Source organism: Carettochelys insculpta, chromosome 15, assembly GCF_033958435.1.
Source record: "Carettochelys insculpta isolate YL-2023 chromosome 15, ASM3395843v1, whole genome shotgun sequence".
NCBI lineage: Eukaryota > Metazoa > Chordata > Testudines > Carettochelyidae > Carettochelys > Carettochelys insculpta.
In genome coordinates this window covers 17,372,894-17,385,841 of record NC_134151.1, presented here as the reverse complement: position 1 = coordinate 17,385,841, position 12,948 = coordinate 17,372,894, and positions in this window count along the sequence as shown.

The window sequence follows — 12,948 nt, the reverse complement described above, 5'->3', positions numbered from 1 at the left end:
AATTTTTTATTTTTAAAATCCATCATATCTTTGGATTAAGGAGGTTGGACTGGTAATAGAGAGACAGAGAAGAGAGGGAAAGAAGTGTCCATCCCAAAGCTTACAACACTTTAAGCACCCAGTTGCCTTTCTGGTAACTGCACCATTCCTGTAAGGTGACTAATTAGTGTTCACGCTCCTGGTATGATCTTTGCCAAGCTAGATACCAGCCACAAAGTAGCCTTGGTCAAACTGCACCCATATGGGATGAGGAAAAACTAGCTCTTTCAGACACGGAAAAATAATTTGAAGCTGGAAACATACTCACTTACGCTACCTCTACCTTACAGCTATCCATCGGCAGATGTTACTGTCAGCAGATCTCGTTCAACAAAACCATGGGCGACAGAGTGCAGCCACACACAAAAGCGAATCAAAAAAGCAACCCACTCTGTCAACAGGGAGTGGCCACACAGCCCGGCTGATCTCTGGACAGAACGGCCCCTCGGACTGCATCAGAGAGGTTCTTATGGCCAGCAAGCACTTTCGCGAGATCCAGCCTGGAACACCCTTAAAGGAACTCTCCCCATCCACCCTCCCTGCCCATGCTAAGGCTTGCCTACCTATGCAGGGGACAGCATAGCTAGTGCAGGGTTCACAAATTTTCTGAGAGAGAGTTTGACCTTTCCAGTTATCCATGGTGCCAGAACAGCCCCCAGGCTCATGCTAGACCCACTCCCAGATGCTCGAGCTGCTGATCACCCTGATCGCAGCGCCCCTCCACCTCCTCTGGTGGGGCAGATCTGCCACCGGGATCGAGGCGCATGCCCACCCAACCCGCCTGGGTGACCAGGAGGGTCTGGAGGTACACCACCAGTTCCAGCTGGTGGGACTGACTGGTCATGGGGCAGTGAGACGACCGGCAGTAGCTCTATAACTTCTGCATAAGGAAGGACACCTTCCTGAAGCTCTGCACCTGGCTTGCCCGCACCTTCCAGAGGGAGGACACACGGATGCAGTGCACCATTCCCCTGGTGAAGTGGGTCACCCCTGCCCTCTGGAAGCTCGTCACCTCAGACAGCTACCGCTCCATTGGGAACCAGTTTGGCATGGGGCCGTCCTCATGCAGGCACTCTTGGGCTGCAGACTCTGCAAGGGGGGAAGAGGGAGGGGGATCCTTCCCAAGGGGAACCCTCAGGGAACAGGGTCGGGGTGCAAGGGGTTGTGCTGTGGGGGAAGTCTGCCCCAGGGGACCTTACCGTCCCACCCTCCCACAGACCTGCTGCCGGGGTGTGGGTGCTTGGAGAGCCCGGGGGGAAGGGAGATAGAAGAAGGCCAGGGAGCCTGCTGAAGCCCAGGGACACCCTCCCTCCCATGTGTGTTCAGTCTCTGCTCATGTAGGTAGTGACAGCTGTCAACACACTCCTGCTCTGGAGGGTCATCTGCCTCGCAGACCTGGACGTGGTCATGGGCAGCTTCGCCAATCTGGATTCCCAGACTGCTGTAGAATGATCAACAGGACTCATGTCCCCACCCATGCCCCAGACCACAGCATGACCTGGTACGTAAACTGAAAGGGATATTTCTCCACCATGTTTCAGGCCCTGGTCAGTCCCTGGGGATGGTTCCCAAATGTTTATGTCAACTGGTCAGGCCAGGCACTCCCAGAGGGGGCTTGGACCCGCAGCCCTATGACCTCCCCAGCAGGAGCCCCCCCATTGCCCATTCATCCCTCTCCAGCCCTTTCCCAATAAGGAGGGACACAAACAAAGAAAGGTCACTTTTTAACAGATGAACTTGTATGAAAACAATTGTGCAGATAAAAGCTATTTACAAAGTGTAACGGTGCTGAACTATTTACATTGGGGTTGAGACTTGGGACAGGGCCTCATCCTAGCGAGGGGGTGGGGGGCCAGAACCCCACAGGGGAGTGAGACCCCAACCACCACTGGCTGTGAGATTCCCTCCTGCAGCAGATTCAGAGTCCTTGTCACAGCTGGGAGCACGGGGAGGAACAGATGGGGAGGGGCTGCGGCAGAGTCAGGCTTGGTGGGAGGAGCAGGGGAGGCCTGGTGGGCAGGGGCCTGGCATGGCAGGGCGGGGCTAGAGGCGACCACGGCCATCAGCCAGTGGGTGAATTCCATGAAGCCTGGAGGCATGCCAGGCTGGGGCAGGGCAGTGTGGGGAGGGGGCACAGGAGCAGGGAAGCAGGGGAGGTGAAGGAGTGGGGTGCACATGGCTGGCTGAGCTAACTGGTCCCACAAGACACTGGTGATGGCAGCCAGCTGGGACAGCAGTTTCACTCAGGTTCAGGTCCGCGTCCACCACACCCATTCCTCTCACAGCCACCACTCCAGGAGAGTTCTGCCATGTAAGACTCCGGGGCATCGCCCTGTGGGCGACGATGGAGGCTCTGGCTGTGGGCCCATGCTGGCGGTGGTGGTAAGCTGGTTCTCCCGGGTGCAGTGGCCAGACTTCCCGGTTCCAGCAGCGTGGTGGGGCTGGCCCAGCCCTCAGATGGTGCAGCTGTAAGGAAGAGAGTTGCAGGGAGAAATGGTGAGTCCTTCCTGCAACACAGCCCCTAATGCCTTGCCCCCAAACCCTGGGAGCAGCAGCCCCTGCCCCTAGGTTGAGGGATGGGGATGTCACAGGGGCACGGGCATGTGTTTCCTGCATGGCAGGTCCTGCTGCACAAGGACATTGCGGTGCCACTGGGACTGGGCTGACTGCTGCACCTTCTGGCCACAGCCATCCCCCAAGGGGCTCCAGCCATGGAGGGGTTCCTGCATGGGTGGCGGGTGAGCCAGGCACAGCCTGTTGCTCCCCCACCCCGCAGCCCTGTGGCTCACAGTGCTGTCCACGGGAGTCGGTGCTCCCTGTCAACCGTGGGCATGCCCATGAGCCGGGAACCACGGCCCTCTGTGGTGTGTTACAGGTCAGGCCAGCAACGGTGTGGGTAGCCTACTTCCAGCCGTGGCAGGGGCAGGCAGACCCTTCCCCCCATGCCTAGTTGTGCAACACATCAGGCACTTACCAGAGGGTCCCTAGAAGAGACCTAGGGACTCCCTGCTGGACATGGCCTGGCTTGAGGTTCCTGAGACCACAGAGATCGCAAGGGTCCCATCGCCAGCTCTGTCTGCAGCAGGGTCCTCAGCTGGTCCTCCTCTGGCTCTGGCTCCTGTTTGGCCAGTGGTGGAGGAGCCTCCCCAGCTGTATCCAGAAAAGTTGTCGGGGGGAGCCATCCTCTCCCCTGTGCAGGTTGTGCAGTTCTTTGTAATGGGGGCAGGTGGAGTGTCCTGACCGTGATCTCCTCACCACATCCTGGGACCAGGTGTACCCCTGCCTTAACTTTTACCTTTGCCCGGACCTGCTCCATTGTCCAGGTGGGGCAGCCCCAGTCTGCCAGGGCAATGGTGGGCCAGGTGTAGGCACTGCAACATTTCACACTGGGGGCCAGCAGCAGAGACCCCTCCCCCATTAAGCCCAGGAGGTTCCACAGCTTAGGCTCCATTCAGGAAGCGGCCCTGCGTTTTGTTCTGGGGGGGGGGCTCCTGGGATCCCTCTGGTGGTTCCCTGGAAGGCCCCAGGGGTCGTGGGGTTGCTGGCTGTCAGCTATCACTTTGATACTGCTGCAGTGGGTGGGTACAAGGGCATGGGTGCCCGCAGCCTGTGTGCCTGCTGCTCCCACACACTCAGCTTCTTGCCCTGGGGTGTCCAGGGCTTCCTGTGCTTTTCAACGCATCCAGAGGCACAGAGCATAGAGCTGTGATTGCAGTGGATGGGGCATCTCCCAGCTCCAGCTGGACAGCACCTCTCTCTCAACAAATGCCCCACCCCCACCCCCACCCCCACCCCCACCCGAGCATCCACAGTAGTTTTTTGTTGACAGAATCTGTTGACAAGCGTTCTGCCTCCTGGGGGAGAGGCAGAAGGCTGTTGACAAAAGTGCCAAGTTCTGTTGAAATACTGTTGACAAAACCCATTTTGTGTGTGGATGCTCCACAAGTTTTGTCAACAAAACTCTCTAGTGTAGACATAGGCTTAGAGTAGACTATGTGTCCTAAAACAGATGGCATCGTATTTTCCTCAACATATTGATACACATCTCTTAGAACTGGAAGGGACCTCTGGAGGTCATCTAGTCCAGTCCCCTGCCCTCTTGGCAGGACCAAGCACCATCCCTGACATCTATTTGCCCTAATCCCTAAATGGCCTCCTCAAGGATTGAACTCACAGCCCTGGGTTTAGCAGGCCAATGCTTGAACCACTGAGCTTGAGCACCTTGATGTTAATGAAACTGAAGAAGAGGAATATCAGAGAGGTGGCCGTGTTAGTCTGTAGAAGAGGAAATTGCCACTAAGTCTTTGTCTACGCTAGACTGCATTATCAACATGGCTACCTTGCTAAACAGGTAGTGTAAACACTGTTTGTTGGCACTGTTGAAATGCTTCCACTCCTATGAGCAGGGTTCATGTTATCAGCAGGCTGTTTACGTTGCCACTTACTGCCACAACACTTTTGTCTATTGAGCTAGGTCTAGATTGCAGGCTGCTGTTGGGAGCCCAGAGTCTGCCGCTCCACGAGCATTCTGCCAACAACCTGGTCATCCTCTTTCCACATGGAAGAAGGGATGCGTCAGCTGAGGGCGTTTTCCTGACTTTTGGCCCTGCGTGGACGAGCCAAATGTCAGGAAAGCCTCTCCCACCAGAACTGTCAGCAGGAGATACTCAAATGCATTGCGCAATTTGCTATCTTTTGCTGACAATTCTCAGCAACCTAGACATCGCCTTGGGGTGGAAGAAAAGACAGTTACCTGTTCCATAACTGGTGTTCTTCGAGATGTGTTGCTCATGTCCATTCCAATTTGGGCGTGCGCCAGGCGCATGCCTAGTCACCAGAAGCTTTTTGCCCTAGCCAGTAGCCCCAAGGTCGGAGCAGTAGCCTCATGCCTCCCCTAGGCAGCAGAGCTCACACACTTTGGCTGTCCAGAGGGCACTGGCCTTTTATATGGACAGGACCAAACCCTTCTGGAAGTCGCAGCAGCTGTTTGTTGCAGTGGCAGACAGGATGAAGGGGCACCCAGTCTCCTCTCAGCGGATCTCCTCCTGGATAGTGGCCTGTATCAGAGAGTGCTACAAACTGGCAGGGGTTCCTCCTCCCTCAATCAGGGCTCACTCCACCAGGGCACAGGCGTCCTCTGCGGCGTACTTGGCCAGGGTCCCGATCCAGGACATCTGCAGGGTGGCCACTTGGTCCTCCAGTCTCACGTTCTCAGCGCATTACACAGCATGCACGGGAAGACGCTGCAGTGGGCAGGGCTCCCCTGCACTCCTTCCAGGGCTCCAACCCTGCCTGCTGGGCATTGGCTTGCATTCACCCAAACTGGAATGCACATGAGCAATCACTCGAAGAAGAAAAGACAGTTACCTGTTCCGTAACTGGTGTTCTTCAAGATGTGTTGCTCATGTCCATTCCAAAACCCTCCCACCTTCCCCTCTGTTGGAGTCGCTGGCAAGAAGGAACTGAGCCGGGGGAGGGGGTGTTGGGCGGTGCACATACGGGCAGCCATATGGGCGCTGCACCGACCCTAGGGCTACCGGCTCGGGCAAAAAGCTTCCAGCAACAGGGCATGCGCCTGGCACACACCCAAATTGGAATGCACATGAACAATCCCTCGAAGAAGAAGGGAGGGCTTTAAGCACTTGGGAATGGCAAGTTTTGTTGTTCAATGGGCAATGTAGATAAAGCCCATGTAAATTCTACTGTGATTGTAATATGATCTGTGAGAAATGGAAGATGGGGGAGTGCAACTAGATTCAAACTATGTTCTATGTCAGCCTTATCTATGTGAAAAAGTCAGTTTAAGATCTGCAACTCCAACTGTGTAGCTGGAGTTGACATATTGTAGATCAATTATTCTGGCCATCCCCATAGCGGGAGGTCAATGGGAAAAACTCTCCCATTGACCTCCCTCACTCATCACAACAGTGAGAAGTTCCAAGATTGATGGTAGAACCCTGATGGTTTGGTTTAGCATGTCCCCACTAAGGCTGTGTCTACACGGGCACGAATCTTGAAAATAGCCATGCTAATGGCTATTTCGAAGATTACTAATGAGGCGCTGAATTGAATATTCAGCACCTCATTAGCATTAGGACACATTCAAATGCCCACGGTGCGGGTACACAGGGATCCTTTTCAAAAGGACCCCACACTTTTCGAAATCCTCTTATTCTGTTCAGCTGAGCGGAATAAGGGAATTTCGAAATGTGGGGCCCTTTCGAAAAGGACCCCTGTGTAGCTGCACCGAGCCGCAGGCATTCGAAAGCAGTGCTTTCGCAGCACGGTGGCCAGAAGTGTCCTAATGCTAATGAGGAGCTGAATATTCATTGCAGTGCCTCATTAGTAATCTTCAAAATACCTATTAGCATGGCTATTTCAAAGATTCGTGCCAATGTAGACACAACCTAGGAGTGCTAAATTGAACCCCAGAAGATTGACTGCAATCAAGTTGATCTCCCGGTAAGTATAGATATGCCCTTGTAGTGTGTGTGTCTGTGCTAGGTTTGTTCCAAGAACTCCTCTTAAACCTAGGGTGACCATCCGTCCCATATTGGCGATGCCAAAAAGGCATCCTGACTTATTTTTAAAAGGGACTAATTGTCCCATATTTGGGCCACCCCCCACCCCCAACTTCCCTGAGCCTCAGGGAAGCAGAGGGAGCATGGGGTCTGGGGGATCCAAAGGGGTGGGTCCCAAGCCAGGTATGCCCATCAGGGACTGAGGAAGTAGCTCAGGGACAGCCAACCCTGAGCTGGCTGAGGAAGCGGAGATAAACTGAGTCAGTATGTTTCAGTTGGATCCCTGCTGATCCAGTGCCAGACTGACTGCCCCTGCTAGGCCCCTGGGCTGGGACGCAGAGAAGTGAGTGGGCTTGTGTTCCCACCACCACCCTAATCCGTGGGTTCCCCTTACTACGCCGTGCAGTACAGCTCTGCTTCTTGGCTCCACCTGAGCTAGGAGACCCCCAGTTTGTGGCCCTGCCTGGCACCAGGGCCAGGGCCTATTGACTGCTGTTTGGCCTGAGCACTGGGACTAATTGCTGCCCTGCCTTCAACAAAGGGCTGGCCACTCTAACTGTTGCTCAGCCTGAGAAACACCTGAGTACTGAGATTAGTTGCTGCCCTGTCCTGAACTCAAAGCTGAGCACACTGATTACCTGCTCAGCTGATCAATAGCCCAGGTCCCCAGACTGGTCAGTGCCGCATGCTGATGCGGGGCCTGGGGCAGACTTAATTTACTTTACCAGCCCCACAGTGAAGCAGTTTGGCCTCCCAGTGTCCCCAGGAGGGGATCAAGATGCCAGCTTGATCCAGTACACACAACCTTTGGAAAATACAGTCACCCTGTCTGGTACACACATCACTACTCACCCGAGCTCTGCCTGTCCCCAGTGTGGGGAAAGGGGGATGAACCAACCTCAAGGGGCATGGATGCAGGCAAACAGCATGTGATGTCCCATTGATGCCAATTCCAGGGGTGCTCTGGTGCTGCAGCATTCATAGAAACTAATTAGCAGGTGCCATCTCACCCCCTGCAATGCCTCTCATCTGCCAGCAGCCCCACCAATTCCTCACACCACCTCCTAGCTGCTGCAATCAGCTGTTTCATGGCACCCAGCAAGCTCTGGGCAAAATGGGGAAGAGCAGGGATGGGGCAAAAATGAGATAAGGGAAGAGATGGGATGGGAATTTGGAGGAAGGGGTCTGATGAGGGTGGGGCCTGACCTGCAGCACTCCGCAGACCCAGAAGAAGCTGGCGCCTATGCATTTTCCCTTTAAGAAATATAGTTGCCCTAACATTAATCCATAGCTACTCCAGTGAAGTCTGCAGAGTCCGAAATTTGAACCCGAATGAGTAAGGAAAGGTAAGAAGGAAGACAAAAAATTAAGTAGGAATACCAAGAACCATGTAATTCCCTCAGTTATGTCCATTTAATTCCCAAGTAAATCCATTTTCTTGGCTTAGAAACCTTAAGGATTTTAATCTACAACACAGAGACAAAATATTCCAAACATTTTGTCCATGACATGCATGACATACACAGATGACAGCAGAGTGAAGGAAGAAATAAAACAGCCAAGAGCACTTAAGACCAAGATGGGATCCAAAACAACTGAACAAATATGAACTACGATCTCCTAAAAAGGATGCCACCTCCAAACTCAGATACACTGCAAGTCCACAGTCCAGAATGGGAACAGTGCAAATAAGCAACAGGGGGAAAATAGCCAACTTTCATAGGAGACAAGTTTCCACCAAAAACCAAGGAAATCACTGGCTTGATATTTCACCCTCCACGCACCTGCACTTTCAATCTTCTGCAAAAAGCACAGCCCGTGTGCCCAAGACGTGATGAAATCCCTAATGCCGCATGGCACAGGAGGAATTCACAGGATTGCAAAACAGGATGCTTTGTGGAGGAAATACAGTCTCAACAAGCAAAAGGTTCAAGTACGGTACATCTCACAATGATGTAAGGGCTTGATTATGCATCTCATTTAAAGCCCAGCTTAGGGTGTTTAATTCTAGTAGAACTAATAGGCAGCACCTGCTGCAATGAAAACAATTTCCATCCCTCAACTCCAGCAGGAGTGTTTATCTTTCGAATTAGAAAATGTTTCTCTAATGTCTGAACATGACTCCAGGGACCTGACCATATGCTCACAACTGATATTTCCGCACAGAAGACAGCATATGAAAATGAGATTTTTTAAAAAAATAAAAATCTGCTCTGGTCAAACAGATCCTCCAGTGAAGCCGTTAAATACAAATTACAGTGAGGTCCCATTAAAGTATTTGTTTCTCTTTCCTTATTATCTATGCTCTTTGTCTATAGAACACTGGGCAAAATTCTGAGTGCCTTACTCAGAACTTACATAGCCATCACTCTTGCAAAATGACAATTGACTTCAGTGGGAATTTTGCCCAAGTAAGAGTTTCAGAAGTTGGTCCTCTAATTTTAGTCACTGATTTTTTTAACTAAAGATTAAACAGACCTGTTGACAGCACAAGTTATTTTCTTATGTAAACAGCAGAAGGGACAGTGTCAGATATACAAGCTAAAACAACAAGACAAAGTCAAGGTATGGGTCATGGGTTAAAGTACGCCTGCAGTACATTCTGAGTGCTTACCTCACCCTTCTTCAAGCAGAATTTCCAGTGAAATCAGTTGAAGTTTTGTCAGAGTAAAACCTGAGTAAGGACCTCAGGGCTGAAACCCTGAGGCTCTTTGATTATAAGTGAATGTAGCTAATCAGCCTATAGCCTATATTTTTACATCTCTTGCTTGAAAAATCAGCACTCATAAGGTTCCTTAGGTAAAGAACACATTACCATTTCAGGGAAATGCTAAAGGACACAGGTCTCAGGCCTGATTAACCTGTGTAAATATGTGTAAAATTTTACACTACGAAGCAGAAGGATGAAATTTTCATATGGGCAGATTGAGTTTGTTAAAATAATGCAGAAAAATGGGTAGTTTGCCTGGCTAAAAAGAACAGGCTACTCAAGGAGTAATTGGGATAAGCTAAGCAAGTTTATAAGTGCTTTATAGACACTTTAAATCCTGGTTGTACAGTAGCCTACCCACAGCCTTGAGCATTACAATCCATTTGTTTTTGAGAATGGGAATGTAAAATAGGTGAAGTTTGCCCAATATTTTGTTAACAGTGCTATAGGATTTTTCTTATCACCCACCTGCACAGCCACTGGAAAGCTGGGTTTCAGATTTCAACCAAAGACACATTAATCTGAAGTCTGGTGTGATTTTTCAGCTTAAACACCTGATCAGAAATAAAAATATTTGCAATTCATCTACAGCAGAATGGCATATTTTTGATTTGGGGATCAGCCTCTGTCTTGTAAAGTTAACTGCTTGGGGATTGGGGAAATTTGTTGTTGTTATATGAAATCACACTCCAAGAGACAGACAGATAACTCCCTCTGAAACAGCACATTTACGGAGCTCATTCATCCCAAAGAGCTGGAGATTCCTTTAGCCCAGCCTATATAACAATTCAGACACTTAAAATGTAACAGATCATCAGTTCCACAAAAGCCAATGTCCAAGACTTTCTACATCAATGTGTTATATCCTGCACATTAGACCAATGTAGAATTTGATCCAACTTCCACTGAAGTGAGTGGAAAGACTCCAACAGACTTCAATAGGAAACACATTGGACCACAGGGATTCAGCTACATTTACTCTTAATCATGTCGCTTATCAGGCTGCTTCAGCCAATTAAAGGAACAGTCTTCTTTATGAAGTCAAAGTTTAGCTGTTCAAGGATTTGGAAGAGGTATCAAATACAGACTGTGTCCTTTCTTCCTTAATCATCCTTTTTTTCCCCTTGCAGACATAACTTTAAAGGACATAGTCAAAATTTGTGAGCCTTGAATCTGATGCCTGTGTGTTCAGGTCACAAAAGTCCATGTACATTTAAAACCAACAAACCCATCCTCAGTAACTGACTGCTTAGAATCAACTCTACAGAAACAAGCCAGAGACCAGCTCTATTCATGGCATAAATAATGTGTAATAATGGCAGCAAATGGTCCAGCATATCTAAGCCAGGAATGTCTATTCTGAGTGAACATTTAGCATGGATCATTTTACTTGTGGAGCAAGAGTTGGTTCTTGGATGATCTTCTTAGGGAATAACAGCAACAATGGCATAATCTCCCACTTTCCATTATTATCATGTGCTCTACCACATGAGCTAAAAACTAGCTGGCTCTCAGCTAAGGCTGTAAAGCAGAGCCTTCACTCTCCCTTGTCAGTCTCCGCCTCCATGGTTACATACAGTAAAACCCTGAGATACACGCAACCAAGTTGCATGTCTTGGGTTAACACACTGCCACCCCTGACAGAACACACTGCCGCCCCTGACAGAAGGACCTGGGAAACTGACCAGCCACATGCTGGTTAGTTTCCTGGCTCCTATCTGCTCTGCCACCTGCTCCAGCACTAGAGCTAGTGGTGGAATGCTGAACTAAGTAGTCCCTGCTCCCTCTCTTTCCCCAGCTGGGAGAAGCTACTCCATTCAGCACTCTGCATTGGGCTCCAGTGCTGAAGCGATGAACAGAGAAGCCCCCCTCATGGCTCTTCCCCACCTGGGGGAAGCTGCACATCTACTTTGTCACTCTGGGAGCCAGAAAATTGACCAGCCCTAGCAGGCTGGTCAGTTTGCCAGCTCCCTCAAGCCCAGGGGAGGTGGGAACAAGGCTGTCCTCTGATTCATGTCTGCCCCCCCAGCACTTCCACAAAAGTTTGAGTTACACGGGGGCTGCAAAAACTGGAGCCCTACGTAACTCAGGGTTTTACTGTATGCGTAACATAAGCCTATCATAAAATATCTGAGTTGATTGACAAAAAATGAAAAATGAGACTGAGTTCTCAATGCACAAGTGTCTCAACTTGCAGCTTAAAATAAAAATGGAAAGCAAAAAGATAAAGAAGGAGAGATTACTTATACTCCTGCTGCAGATTTGGGATGCTAGTGAACCTAAAAATACAAACAGACAGTAGGATAGGAGCCAATGAAAGCTTGTTTTCCCCCAGTTATTGGAAAATAAAATCAGGGCTTACACAGCAAAGCAAAGCCTTCAATGTGTTCCTGGTACAGTGGAAACTGTTAACCTGGGGCTAAGCAGGAAGAAAGAAAACAAACATTGGGTTTGATGCTAAGCCCAATGAATCACTAGACCCAAATTGACCTCAAAGAGCTTTGAATAAAGACCACCCCACCTCTCAGCTGTATTTTAGGTATGTTTTCACCTCTGCTCCAGTCTCTGCCCAAGATGTGAGCAGACTCTGCAAAGGGAGGTGGAAAGGGGTCAGTGCCTTGGGCAGAGCTCATAGAAATGGGAAGGAAGCCCTAAGCCTTCCCATGTTGGTTCCTTTTCAGTGCCTCTGCAAAGTCCTGTGGGGCTAGGAGCCTTGAAGATGAAGCAGCAGGCACACAGGTTTGTGTTTCTCTCTCCCTGCAGCTGCATTGCAGAGCACTCTCTTTCACAGCTGAGTGCTGGCTGGCCACCTCGTTTCCCACTTCCTTCCCAGGGACAGCCTCTGAGGAAAGAAAGTGCTATTGTGTACCGTGCTGGGCAGTGGCACGTCCTCTTATTCTGCATTGGTTGGATCCGAGGGGAGTGTCCCACGGGGTGGGCTGAGAGAGGAGGAAGGAGCTGCTCTCTGTAGCTCCCTCCTAGGCAGACGCCTGCTGTATTGCAGAGACCTCAACTTCCTGACTTACGTAACTTGCCCTGCTGATACAGCCTATTTGAATTTGAGCCTGGGGAAGAGATTCTGGGATCTTACTCTAGGCAAAGCTGAATCTCTGTCAGCCATATTCTTCATCCAAATATTGGACAAGGTGTGAAATGACGTAGGGAAGAAGGGAGAGCAAGGACGCTGCAATAGGGGAGGAATTGTAATGATCAGCCATATAAATATAAGATAACTCTTGGCCCTTTACTAAAATGCGGGAGGTGGGGGGAGTTGGTTGGCTACCAAAAGGAAAGGGATTGCTCATCAACCCTTTAGGATCCTGAGATTGACAAGCCCCAGGGAGGATGGAAATAGGTCAGCCTTATTGACAGGGCAGGCAGGTTAATGAAGGAGTCAGGAGGTCAGGGGAGCGGGATCCCATTCTCCATTTGAGCTGGGTTGGCCTGGGTCAGACAGAATGGGGCTGAGCTAAGCAAAGAGGAGAGGCCCAGGCTGAGTTGGGGAGAAGTGCCAAGCCAGCCGGAAAGAAGGAGAAACACAGCCCAGAAGCAGATCCATGCTTGCGGGAGAGTTACAGTCAGAGATATTGAGCTACAGCAGAGGACAGATCCATACTAGAAGCAGGGCTGCAGCCATGGAGCCAGAGAAGCCTCCCAGGAGCTGGAGACAAAGTGGCA